Here is a 13,758-nt window from a genome sequence, read left to right as displayed (position 1 = left end):
GAAAAGCCCAAAAACACATTCAATTTTCAAATACTAGCTTTCCCTGAGGAGTTAGTCCAATCTGTATCTCAAAATTGGCAGTAGGACCCAACTCAGCCAGAAAATTTTGAAACTTTTGAAACAGAACTCAGATTTGCTAAAGAAACACGTATTCATGTTCCTCACGGTCTGAAAAGCCCCAAAACACATTCAATTTTCAAATACTAGCTGTCCCTGAGGAGTTAGACCAATTTCTATCTCACAATTGGCAGTAGGACTGTACTCAGCCAGAAAACTTAAATTCTGAAACACAGCTCACATTTGTAAAAGAAAAACATATTCATGTTCCTCACGGTCTGAAAAGCCCCAAAACACATTCAATTTTCAAATACTAGCTTTCCCTGATGAGTTAGACCAATCTGTATCTCACAATTGGCAGTAGGACTCAATTCAGCCAGAAAATGTAACTTTTGACACAGATTTGCAAAAGAAACATGTATTCATGTTTATCTGAAAAGCCCCAAAACACATTCAATTTTCAAATACTAGCTTTCCCTGAGGAGTTAGACCAATCTGTTTCTCACAATTGGCAGTAGGACTCAGTTCAGTGAAAACGTAACTTTTGACACGGAACTCAGATTTGCAAAAGAAACACATATTCATGTTCCCCTCTGTCTGAAAAGTCCAACAACACATTCAATTTTCCAATACTAGATTTCCCTGAGGAGTTAGACCAATCTGTATCTCACAATTGGCAGTAGGTCTCAATACAGCCAGAAAATTTTGAAACTTTTGAAACAGAACTCAATTTTCTAAAGAAACACATATTCATGTTCCTCACGGTCTGAAAAGCCCAAAAACACATTCAATTTTCAAATACTAGCTGTCCCTGAGGAGTTAGACCAATTTGTATCTCACAATTGGCAGTAGGACTGTACTCAGCCAGAAAACTTAAATTCTGAAACACAGCTCACATTTGTAAAAGAAAAACATATTCATGTTCCTCACGGTCTGAAAAGCCCCAAAACACATTCAATTTTCAAATACTAGCTTTCCCTGATGAGTGAGACCAATCTGTATCTCACAATTGGCAGTAGGACTCAACTCAGCCAGAAAATTTAACTTTTGACAGAGATTTGCAAAAGAAACACATATTCATGTTTATCTGAAAAGGCCCAAAACACATTCAATTTCAAACACTAGCTTTCCCTGAGGTGTTGCACCAATCTGTATCTCACAATTGGCAGTAGGACTCAATTCAGCCAGAAAATGTAACTTTTGACACAGATTTGCAAAAGAAACATGTATTCATGTTTATCTGAAAAGCCCCAAAACACATTCAATTTTCAAATACTAGCTTTCCCTGAGGAGTTAGACCAACTGTATCTCACAATTGGCAGTAGGAGTCAACTCAGCCAGAAAACTTAACTTTTGACACACATTTCCAAAGAAACACATTCATATTCTTCTCTGTCTGAAAAGCCCAAAACACATTCAATTTTCAAATACTAGCTTTCCCTGAGGAGTTAGACCAATCTGTTTCTCACTATTGGCAGTAGGACTCAGTTCAGTGAAAACGTAACTTTTGACACGGAACTCAGATTTGCAAAAGAAACACATATTCATGTTCCCCTCTGTCTGAAAAGTCCAACAACACATTCAATTTTCCAATACTAGATTTCCCTGAGGAGTTAGACCAATCTGTATCTCACAATTGGCAGTAGGATTCAACTCAGCCAGAAAATTTAAATTTTGACAAAGATTTGCAAAAGAAACACATATTTATTTTCCTCTCTATTCTGAAAAGCCCCAAAACACATTCATTTTTCAAACACTAGCTTTCCCTAAGACCTGTATCTCACAATTGGCAGTAGGACTCAACTCAGCCAGAAAATTTAACTTTTGACTGAGATTTGCAAAAGAAATACATATTCATGTTTATCTGAAAAGCCCAAAAACACATTCAATTTTCAAATACTAGCTTTTCCTGAGAAGTTAGACCAATCTGTATCTCACAATTGGCAGTAGGTCTCAATACAGCCAGAAAATGTAACTTTTGAAACAGAACTCAATTTGCTAAAGAAACACATATTCATGTTCCTCACTGTATGAAAAGCCCTAAAACACATTCAGTTTTCAAACACTAGCTGTACCTGAGGAGTTAGTCCAATCTGTATCTCAAAATTGGCAGTAGGACCCAACTCAGCCAGAAAATTTTGAAACTTTTGAAACAGAACTCAGATTTGCAAAAGAAACACATATTCATGTTTATCTGAAAAGCCCAAAAACACATTCAATTTTCAAATACTAGCTTTCCCTGAGAAGTTAGACCAATCTGTATCTCACAATTGGCAGAAGGACTCAACTCAGCCAGAAAATTTAACTTTTGACAGAGATTTGCAAAAGAAACACGTATTCATGTTTATCTGAAAAGCCCCAAAACACATTCAGTTTTCAAACACTAGCTTTACCTGAGGAGTTAGTCCAATCTGTATCTCACAATTGGCAGTAGGACTCAACTCAGCCAGAAAATTTAACTTTTGACAGAGATTTGCAAAAGAAACACATATTCATGTTTATCTAAAAAGCCCCAAAACACATTCAATTTTCAAATACTAGCTTTTCCTGAGAAGTTAGACCAATCTGTATCTCACAATCGGCAGTAGGTCTCAATGCAGCCAGAAAATGTAACTTTTGAAACAGAACTCAATTTGCTAAAGAAACACATATTCATGTTCCTCACTGTCTGAAAAGCCCTAAAACACATTCAGTTTTCAAACACTAGCTTTACCTGATGAGTTAGTCCAATCTGTATCTCAAAATTGGCAGGAGGACCCAACTCAGCCAGAAAATTTTGAAACTTTTGAAACAGAACTCAGATTTGCTAAAGAAACACGTATTCATGTTCCTCATGGTCTGAAAAGCCCAAAAACACATTCAATTTTCAAATACTAGCTGTCCCTGAGGAGTTAGACCAATTTGTATCTCACAATTGGCAGCAGGACTGTACTCAGCCAGAAAACTTAAATTCTGAAACACAGCTCACATTTGTAAAAGAAAAACATATTCATGTTCCTCACGGTCTGAAAAGCCCCAAAACACATTCAATTTTCAAATACTAGCTTTCCCTGATGAGTTAGACCAATCTGTATCTCACAATTGGCAGTAGGACTCAATTCAGCCAGAAAATGTAACTTTTGACACAGATTTGCAAAAGAAACATGTATTCATGTTTATCTGAAAAGCCCCAAAACACATTCAATTTTCAAATACTAGCTTTCCCTGAGGAGTTAGACCAATCTGTATCTCACAATTGGCAGTAGGATTCAACTCAGCCAGAAAACTTAACTTTTGACACACATTTCCAAAGAAACACATTCATATTCTTCTATGTCTGAAAAGCCCAAAACACATTCAATTTTCAAATACTAGCTTTCCCTGAGGAGTTAGACCAATCTGTTTCTCACAATTGGCAGTAGGACTCAGTTCAGTGAAAACGTAACTTTTGACACGGAACTCAGATTTGCAAAAGAAACACATATTCATGTTCCCCTCTGTCTGAAAAGTCCAACAACACATTCAATTTTCCAATACTAGCTTTCCCTGAGGAGTTAGACCAATCTGTATCTCACAATTGGCAGTAGGATTCAACTCAGCCAGAAAATTTAACTTTTGACAAAGATTTGCAAAAGAAACACATATTTATTTTCCTCTCTATTCTGAAAAGCCCCAAAACACATTCATTTTTCAAACACTAGCTTTCCCTAAGACCTGTATCTCACAATTGGCAGTAGGGCTCAATTCATCCAGAAAACTTAACTTTTGAAACAGAACTCAGATTTGCTAAAGAAACACATATTCATGTTCCTCACGGTCTGAACAGCCCAAAAACACATTCAATTTTCCCTCAGAAGTTAGACCAATCTGTATCTCACAATTGGCAGTAGGACTCAATTCAGCCAGAAAACTTAAATTCTGAAACACAGCTCACATTTGCAAAAGAAACACATATTCATGTTCTTCACAGTCTGAAAAGCCCAAAAACACATTCAATTTTCAAATACTAGCTTTCCCTGAGAAGTTAGTCCAATCTGTATCTCACAATTGGCAGTAGGACTCAACTCAGCCAGAAAATTTAACTTTTGACAGAGATTTGCAAAAGAAACACATATTCATGTTTATCTAAAAAGCCCCAAAACACATTCAATTTTCAAATACTAGCTTTTCCTGAGAAGTTAGACCAATCTGTATCTCACAATCGGCAGTAGGTCTCAATGCAGCCAGAAAATGTAACTTTTGAAACAGAACTCATATTTGCTAAAGAAACACATATTCATGTTCCTCACGGTCTGAAAAGCCCCAAAACACATTCAGTTTTCAAATACTAGCTGTCCCTGAGGAGTTAGACCAATTTGTATCTCACAATTGGCAGTAGGACTGTACTCAGCCAGAAAACTTAAATTCTGAAACACAGCTCACATTTGTAAAAGAAAAACATATTCATGTTCCTCACTGTCTGAAAAGCCCTAAAACACATTCAGTTTTCAAACACTAGCTTTACCTGATGAGTTAGTCCAATCTGTATCTCAAAATTGGCAGGAGGACCCAACTCAGCCAGAAAATTTTGAAACTTTTGAAACAGAACTCATATTTGCTAAAGAAACACATATTCATGTTCCTCACGGTCTGAAAAGCCCCAAAACACATTCAATTTTCAAATACTAGCTTTCCCTGATGAGTGAGACCAATCTGTATCTCACAATTGGCAGTAGGACTGTACTCAGCCAGAAAACTTAAATTCTGAAACACAGCTCACATTTGTAAAAGAAAAACATATTCATGTTCCTCACGGTCTGAAAAGCCCCAAAACACATTCAATTTTGAAATACTAGCTTTCCCTGATGAGTTAGACCAATCTATATCTCACAATTGGCAGTAGGACTCAACTCAGCCAGAAAATTTAACTTTTGACAGAGATTTGCAAAAGAAACACATATTCATGTTTATCTGAAAAGGCCCAAAACACATTCAATTTCAAACACTAGCTTTCCCTGAGGTGTTGCACCAATCTGTATCTCACAATTGGCAGTAGGACTCAATTCAGCCAGAAAATGTAACTTTTGACACAGATTTGCAAAAGAACATGTATTCATGTTTATCTGAAAAGCCCCAAAACACATTCAATTTTCAAATACTAGCTTTCCCTGAGGAGTTAGACCAATCTGTTTCTCACAATTGGCAGTAGGACTCAGTTCAGTGAAAACGTAACTTTTGACACGGAACTCAGATTTGCAAAAGAAACACATATTCATGTTCCTCACGGTCTGAAAAGCCCCAAAACACATTCAGTTTTCAAATACTAGCTTTCCCTGAGGAGTTAGACCAATCTGTATCTGACAATTGGCAGTAGGATTCAACTCAGCCAGAAAATTTAACTTTTGACAAAGATTTGCAAAAGAAACACATATTTATTTTCCTCTCTATTCTGAAAAGCCCCAAAACACATTCATTTTTCAAACACTAGCTTTCCCTAAGACCTGTATCTCACAATTGGCAGTAGGGCTCAATTCATCCAGAAAACTTAACTTTTGAAACAGAACTCAGATTTGCTAAAGAAACACATATTCATGTTCTTCACGGTCTGAAAAGCCCAAAAAACACATTCAATTTTCAAATACTAGCTTTCCCTGAGAAGTTAGACCAATCTGTACCTCACAATTGGCAGAAGGAATCAACTCACCAACAAAATTTAACTTTTGACAGAGATTTGCAAAAGAAACACGTATTCATGTTTATCTGAAAAGCCCCAAAACACATTCAGTTTTCAAACACTAGCTTTACCTGAGGAGTTAGTCCAATCTGTATCTCACAATTGGCAGTAGGACTCAACTCAGCCAGGAAATTTAACTTTTGACAGAGATTTGCAAAAGAAACACATATTCATGTTTATCTGAAAAGCCCAAAAACACATTCAATTTTCAAATACTAGCTTTTCCTGAGAAGTTAGACCAATCTGTATCTCACAATCGGCAGTAGGTCTCAATACAGCCAGAAAATGTAACTTTTGAAACAGAACTCAATTTGGTAAGAAACACATATTCATGTTCCTCACTGTCTGAAAAGCCCTAAAACACATTCAGTTTTCAAACACTAGCTTTACCTGAGGAGTTAGTCCAATCTGTATCTCAAAATTGGCAGGAGGACCCAACTCAGCCAGAAAATTTTGAAAGTTTTGAAACAGAACTCAGATTCGCTAAAGAAACACATATTCATGTTCCTCACGGTCTGAAAAGCCCCAAAACACATTCAATTTTCAAATACTAGCTGTCCCTGAGGAGTTAGACCAATTTGTATCTCACAATTGGCAGTAGGACTGTACTCAGCCAGAAAACTTAAATTCTGAAACACAGCTCACATTTGTAAAAGAAAAACATATTCATGTTCCTCACGGTCTGAAAAGCCCCAAAACACATTCAATTTTCAAATACTAGCTTTCCCTGATGAGTTAGACCAATCTATATCTCACAATTGGCAGTAGGACTCAACTCAGCCAGAAAATTTAACTTTTGACAGAGATTTGCAAAAGAAACACATATTCATGTTTATCTGAAAAGGCCCAAAACACATTCAATTTCAAACACTAGCTTTCCCTGAGGTGTTGCACCAATCTGTATCTCACAATTGGCAGTAGGACTAAATTCAGCCAGAAAATGTAACTTTTGACACAGATTTGCAAAAGAAACATGTATTCATGTTTATCTGAAAAGCCCCAAAACACATTCAATTTTCCAATACTAGCTTTCCTTGAGGAGTTAGACCAATCTGTATCTCACAATTGGCAGTAGGATTCAACTCAGCCAGAAAATTTAACTTTTGACAAAGATTTGCAAAAGAAACACATATTTATTTTCCTCTCTATTCTGAAAAGCCCCAAAACACATTCATTTTTCAAACACTAGCTTTCCCTAAGACCTGTATCTCACAATTGGCAGTAGGGCTCAATTCATCCAGAAAACTTAACTTTTGAAACAGAACTCAGATTTGCTTAAGAAACACATATTCATGTTCTTCACGGTCTGAAAAGCCCAAAAACACATTCAATTTTCAAATACTAGCTTTCCCTGAGAAGTTAGACCAATCTGTATCTCACAATTGGCAGAAGGACTCAACTAACCAACAAAATTTAACTTTTGACAGAGATTTGCAAAAGAAACACGTATTCATGTTTATCTGAAAAGCCCCAAAACACATTCAGTTTTCAAACTCTAGCTTTACCTGAGGAGTTAGTCCAATCTGTATCTCACAATTGGCAGTAGGACTCAACTCAGCCAGGAAATTTAACTTTTGACAGAGATTTGCAAAAGAAACACATATTCATGTTTATCTGAAAAGCCCAAAAACACATTCAATTTTCAAATACTAGCTTTTCCTGAGAAGTTAGACCAATCTGTATCTCACAATCGGCAGTAGGTCTCAATAAGGCCAAAAAATGTAACTTTTGAAACAGAACTCAATTTGCTAAAGAAACACATATTCATGTTCCTCACTGTCTGAAAAGCCCTAAAACACATTCAGTTTTCAAACACTAGCTTTACCTGAGGAGTTAGTCCAATCTGTATCTCAAAATTGGCAGGAGGACCCAACTCAGCCAGAAAATTTTGAAACTTTTGAAACAAAACTCAGATTTGCTAAAGAAACACATATTCATGTTCCTCAAGGTCTGAAAAGCCCAAAAACACATTCAATTTTCAAATACTAGCTGTCCCTGAGGAGTTAGACCAAGTTGTATCTCACAATTGGCAGTAGGACTGTACTCAGCCAGAAAACTTAAATTCTGAAACACAGCTCACATTTGCAAAAGAAACACATATTCATGTTCTTCACGGTCTGAAAAGCCCAAAAACACATTCAATTTTCAAATACTAGCTTTCCCTGAGAAGTTAGTCCAATCTGTATCTCACAATTGGCAGTAGGACTCAACTCAGCCAGAAAATGTAACTTTTGAAACAGAACTCAATTTGCTAAAGAAACACATATTCATGTTCCTCACGGTCTGAAAAGCCCAAAAACACATTCAATTTTCAAATACTAGCTGTCTCTGAGGAGTTAGACCAATCTGTATCTCACAATTGGCAGTAGGTCTCAATACAGCCAGAAAATGTAACTTTTGAAACAGAACTCAATTTGCTAAAGAAACACATATTCATGTTCCTCACTGTCTGAAAAGCCCTAAAACACATTCAGTTTTCAAATACTAGCTGTCCCTGAGGAGTTAGACCAATTTGTATCTCACAATTGGCAGTAGGACTGTACTCAGCCAGAAAACTTAAATTCTGAAACACAGCTCACATTTGTAAAAGAAAAACATATTCATGTTCCTCACGGTCTGAAAAGCCCCCAAACACATTCAATTTTCAAATACTAGCTTTCCCTGATGAGTTAGACCAATCTGTATCTCACAATTGGCAGTAGGACTCAACTCAGCCAGAAAATTTAACTTTTGACAGAGATTTGAAAAAGAAACACATATTCATGTTTATCTGAAAAGGCCCAAAACACATTCAATTTCAAACACTAGATTTCCCTGAGGTGTTGCACCAATCTGTATCTCACAATTGGCAGTAGGACTCAATTCAGCCAGAAAATGTAACTTTTGACACAGATTTACAAAAGAAACATGTATTCATGTTTATCTGAAAAGCCCCAAAACAATTCAATTTTCAAATACTAGCTTTCCCTGAGGAGTTAGACCAATCTGTTTCTCACAATTGGCAGTAGGACTCAGTTCAGTGAAAACGTAACTTTTGACACGGAACTCAGATTTGCAAAAGAAACACATATTCATGTTCCCCTCTGTCTGAAAAGTCCAACAACACATTCAATTTTCCAATACTAGCTTTCCCTGAGGAGTTAGACCAATCTGTATCTCACAATTGGCAGTAGGATTCAACTCAGCCAGAAATTTAACTTTTGACAAAGATTTGCAAAAGAAACACATATTTATTTTCCTCTCTATTCTGAAAAGCCCCAAAACACATTCATTTTTCAAACACTAGCTTTCCCTAAGACCTGTATCTCACAATTGGCAGTAGGGCTCAATTCATCCAGAAAACTTAACTTTTGAAACAGAACTCAGATTTTCTAAAGGAACACATATTCATGTTCTTCACGGTCTGAAAAGCCCAAAAACACATTCAGTTTTCAAACACTAGCTTTACCTGAGGAGTTAGTCCAATCTGTATCTCACAATTGGCAGTAGGACTCAACTCAGCCAGAAAATTTAACTTTTGACAGAGATTTGCAAAAGAAACACATATTCATGTTTATCTGAAAAGCCCCAAAACACATTCAATTTTCAAATACTAGCTTTTCCTGAGAAGTTAGACCAATCTGTATCTCACAATCGGCAGTAGGTCTCAATACAGCCAGAAAATTTAATTTTTGAAACAGAACTCAATTTGCTAAAGAAACACATATTCATGTTCCTCACTGTCTGAAAAGCCCTAAAACACATTCAGTTTTCAAACACTAGCTTTACCTGAGGAGTTAGTCCAATCTGTATCTCAAAATTGGCAGGAGGACCCAACTCAGCCAGAAAATTTTGAAACTTTTGAAACAGAACTCAGATTTGCTAAAGAAACACATATTCATGTTCCTCACGGTCTGAAAAGCCCAAAAACACATTCAATTTTCAAATACTAGCTGTCCCTGAGGAGTTAGACCAATTTGTATCTCACAATTGGCAGTAGGACTGTACTCAGCCAGAAAACTTAAATTCTGAAACACAGCTCACATTTGTAAAAGGAAAACATATTCATGTTCCTCACGGTCTGAAAAGCCCCAAAACACATTCAATTTTCAAATACTAGCTTTCCCTGATTAGTGAGACCAATCTGTATCTCACAATTGGCAGTAGGACTCAACTCAGCCAGAAAATTTAACTTTTGACAGAGATTTGCAAAAGAAACACATATTCATGTTCATCTGAAAAGGCCCAAAACACATTCAATTTCAAACACTAGCTTTCCCTGAAGTGTTGCACCAATCTGTATCTCACAATTGGCAGTAGGACTCAATTCAGCCAGAAAATGTAACTTTTGACACAGATTTGCAAAAGAAACATGTATTCATGTTTATCTGAAAAGCCCCAAAACACATTCAATTTTCAAATACTAGCTTTCCCTGAGGAGTTAGACCAATCTGTTTCTCACAATTGGCAGTAGGACTCAGTTCAGTGAAAACGTAACTTTTGACACGGAACTCAGATTTGCAAAAGAAACACATATTCATGTTCCCCTCTGTCTGAAAAGTCCAACAACACATTCAATTTTCCAATACTAGATTTCCCTGAGGAGTTAGACCAATCTGTATCTCACAATTGGCAGTAGGATTCAACTCAGCCAGAAAACTTAACTTTTGACAAACACATATGTGTTTCTCCCTGAGAAGTTAGACCAATTTCTATCTCACAACTGGCAGTAGGACTTTACTCAGCCAGAAAACTTAAATTCTGAAACACAGCTCACATTTGCAAAAGAAACACATGTTCATGTTCTTCACGGTCTGAAAAGCCCAAAAACACATTCAATTTTCAAATACTAGCTTTCCCTGAGAAGTTAGACCAATCTGTATCTCACAATTGGCAGAAGGACTCAACTCAGCCAGAAAATTTAACTTTTGACAGAGATTTGCAAAAGAAACACGTATTCATGTTTATCTGAAAAGCCCCAAAACACATTCAGTTTTCAAACACTAGCTTTACCTGAGGAGTTAGTCCAATCTGTATCTCACAATTGGCAGTAGGACTCAACTCAGCCAGAAAATTTAACTTTTGACAGAGATTTGCAAAAGAAACACATATTCATGTTTATCTGAAAAGCCCAAAAACACATTCAATTTTCAAATACTAGCTTTTCCTGAGAAGTTAGACCAATCTGTATCTCACAATTGGCAGTAGGTCTCAATACAGCCAGAAAATTTTGAAACTTTTGAAACAGAACTCAATTTTCTAAAGAAACACATATTCATGTTCCTCACGGTCTGAAAAGCCCAAAAACACATTCAATTTTCAAATACTAGCTGTCCCTGAGGAGTTAGACCAATTTGTATCTCACAATTGGCAGTAGGACTGTACTCAGCCAGAAAACTTAAATTCTGAAACACAGCTCACATTTGTAAAAGAAAAACATATTCATGTTCCTCACGGTCTGAAAAGCCCCAAAACACATTCAATTTTCAAATACTAGCTTTCCCTGATGAGTGAGACCAATCTGTATCTCACAATTGGCAGTAGGACTCAACTCAGCCAGAAAATTTAACTTTTGACAGAGATTTGCAAAAGAAACACATATTCATGTTTATCTGAAAAGGCCCAAAACACATTCAATTTCAAACACTAGCTTTCCCTGAGGTGTTGCACCAATCTGTATCTCACAATTGGCAGTAGGACTCAATTCAGCCAGAAAATGTAACTTTTGACACAGATTTGCAAAAGAAACATGTATTCATGTTTATCTGAAAAGCCCCAAAACACATTCAATTTTCAAATACTAGCTTTCCCTGAGGAGTTAGACCAATCTGTATCTCACAATTGGCAGTAGGATTCAACTCAGCCAGAAAATTTAACTTTTGACAAAGATTTGCAAAAGAAACACATATTTATTTTCCTCTCTATTCTGAAAAGCCCCAAAACACATTCATTTTTCAAACACTAGCTTTCCCTGAGAAGTTAGACCAATCTGTATCTCACAATTGGCAGAAGGACTCAACTCACCAACAAAATTTAACTTTTGACAGAGATTTGCAAAAGAAACACGTATTCATGTTTATCTGAAAAGCCCCAAAACACATTCAGTTTTCAAACTCTAGCTTTACCTGAGGAGTTAGTCCAATCTGTATCTCACAATTGGCAGTAGGACTCAACTCAGCCAGGAAATTTAACTTTTGACATAGATTTGCAAAAGAAACACATATTCATGTTTATCTGAAAAGCCCAAAAACACATTCAATTTTCAAATACTAGCTTTTCCTGAGAAGTTAGACCAATCTGTATCTCACAATCGGCAGTAGGTCTCAATAAGGCCAGAAAATGTAACTTTTGAAACAGAACTCAATTTGCTAAAGAAACACATATTCATGTTCCTCACTGTCTGAAAAGCCCTAAAACACATTCAGTTTTCAAACACTAGCTTTACCTGAGGAGTTAGACCAATTTGTATCTCACAATTGGCAGTAGGACTGTACTCAGCCAGAAAACTTAAATTCTGAAACACAGCTCACATTTGTAAAAGAAAAACATATTCATGTTCCTCACGGTCTGAAAAGCCCCAAAACACATTCAATTTTCAAATACTAGCTTTCCCTGATGAGTTAGACCAATCTGTATCTCACAATTGGCAGTAGGACTCAATTCAGCCAGAAAATGTAACTTTTGACACAGATTTGCAAAAGAAACATGTATTCATGTTTATCTGAAAAGCCCCAAAACACATTCAATTTTCAAATACTAGCTTTCCCTGAGGAGTTAGACCAATCTGTTTCTCACAATTGGCAGTAGGACTCAGTTCAGTGAAAACGTAACTTTTGACACGGAACTCAGATTTGCAAAAGAAACACATATTCATGTTCCCCTCTGTCTGAAAAGTCCAACAACACATTCAATTTTCCAATACTAGATTTCCCTGAGGACTTAGACCAATCTGTATCTCACAATTGGCAGTAGGATTCAACTCAGCCAGAAAACTTAACTTTTGACAAACACATATGTGTTTCTCCCTGAGAAGTTAGACCAATTTCTATCTCACAACTGGCAGTAGGACTTTACTCAGCCAGAAAACTTAAATTCTGAAACACAGCTCACATTTGCAAAAGAAACACATGTTCATGTTCTTCACGGTCTGAAAAGCCCAAAAACACATTCAATTTTCAAATACTAGCTTTCCCTGAGAAGTTAGACCAATCTGTATCTCACAATTGGCAGAAGGACTCAACTCAGCCAGAAAATTTAACTTTTGACAGAGATTTGCAAAAGAAACACGTATTCATGTTTATCTGAAAAGCCCCAAAACACATTCAGTTTTCAAACACTAGCTTTACCTGAGGAGTTAGTCCAATCTGTATCTCACAATTGGCAGTAGGACTCAACTCAGCCAGAAAATTTAACTTTTGACAGAGATTTGCAAAAGAAACACATATTCATGTTTATCTGAAAAGCCCAAAAACACATTCAATTTTCAAATACTAGCTTTTCCTGAGAAGTTAGACCAATCTGTATCTCACAATTGGCAGTAGGTCTCAATACAGCCAGAAAATTTTGAAACTTTTGAAACAGAACTCAATTTTCTAAAGAAACACATATTCATGTTCCTCACGGTCTGAAAAGCCCAAAAACACATTCAATTTTCAAATACTAGCTGTCCCTGAGGAGTTAGACCAATTTGTATCTCACAATTGGCAGTAGGACTGTACTCAGCCAGAAAACTTAAATTCTGAAACACAGCTCACATTTGTAAAAGAAAAACATATTCATGTTCCTCACGGTCTGAAAAGCCCCAAAACACATTCAATTTTCAAATACTAGCTTTCCCTGATGAGTGAGACCAATCTGTATCTCACAATTGGCAGTAGGACTCAACTCAGCCAGAAAATTTAACTTTTGACAGAGATTTGCAAAAGAAACACATATTCATGTTTATCTGAAAAGGCCCAAAACACATTCAATTTCAAACACTAGCTTTCCCTGAGGTGTTGCACCAATCTGTATCTCACAATTGGCAGTAG

Source organism: Pituophis catenifer, unplaced genomic scaffold (genome assembly GCF_029215685.1).
Source record: "Pituophis catenifer annectens isolate HBS135680 unplaced genomic scaffold, rPitCat1.0.hap2 SCAF_1, whole genome shotgun sequence".
Taxonomy (NCBI): domain Eukaryota; kingdom Metazoa; phylum Chordata; class Lepidosauria; order Squamata; family Colubridae; genus Pituophis; species Pituophis catenifer.
Note: the sequence above shows the minus strand (reverse complement) of the source record.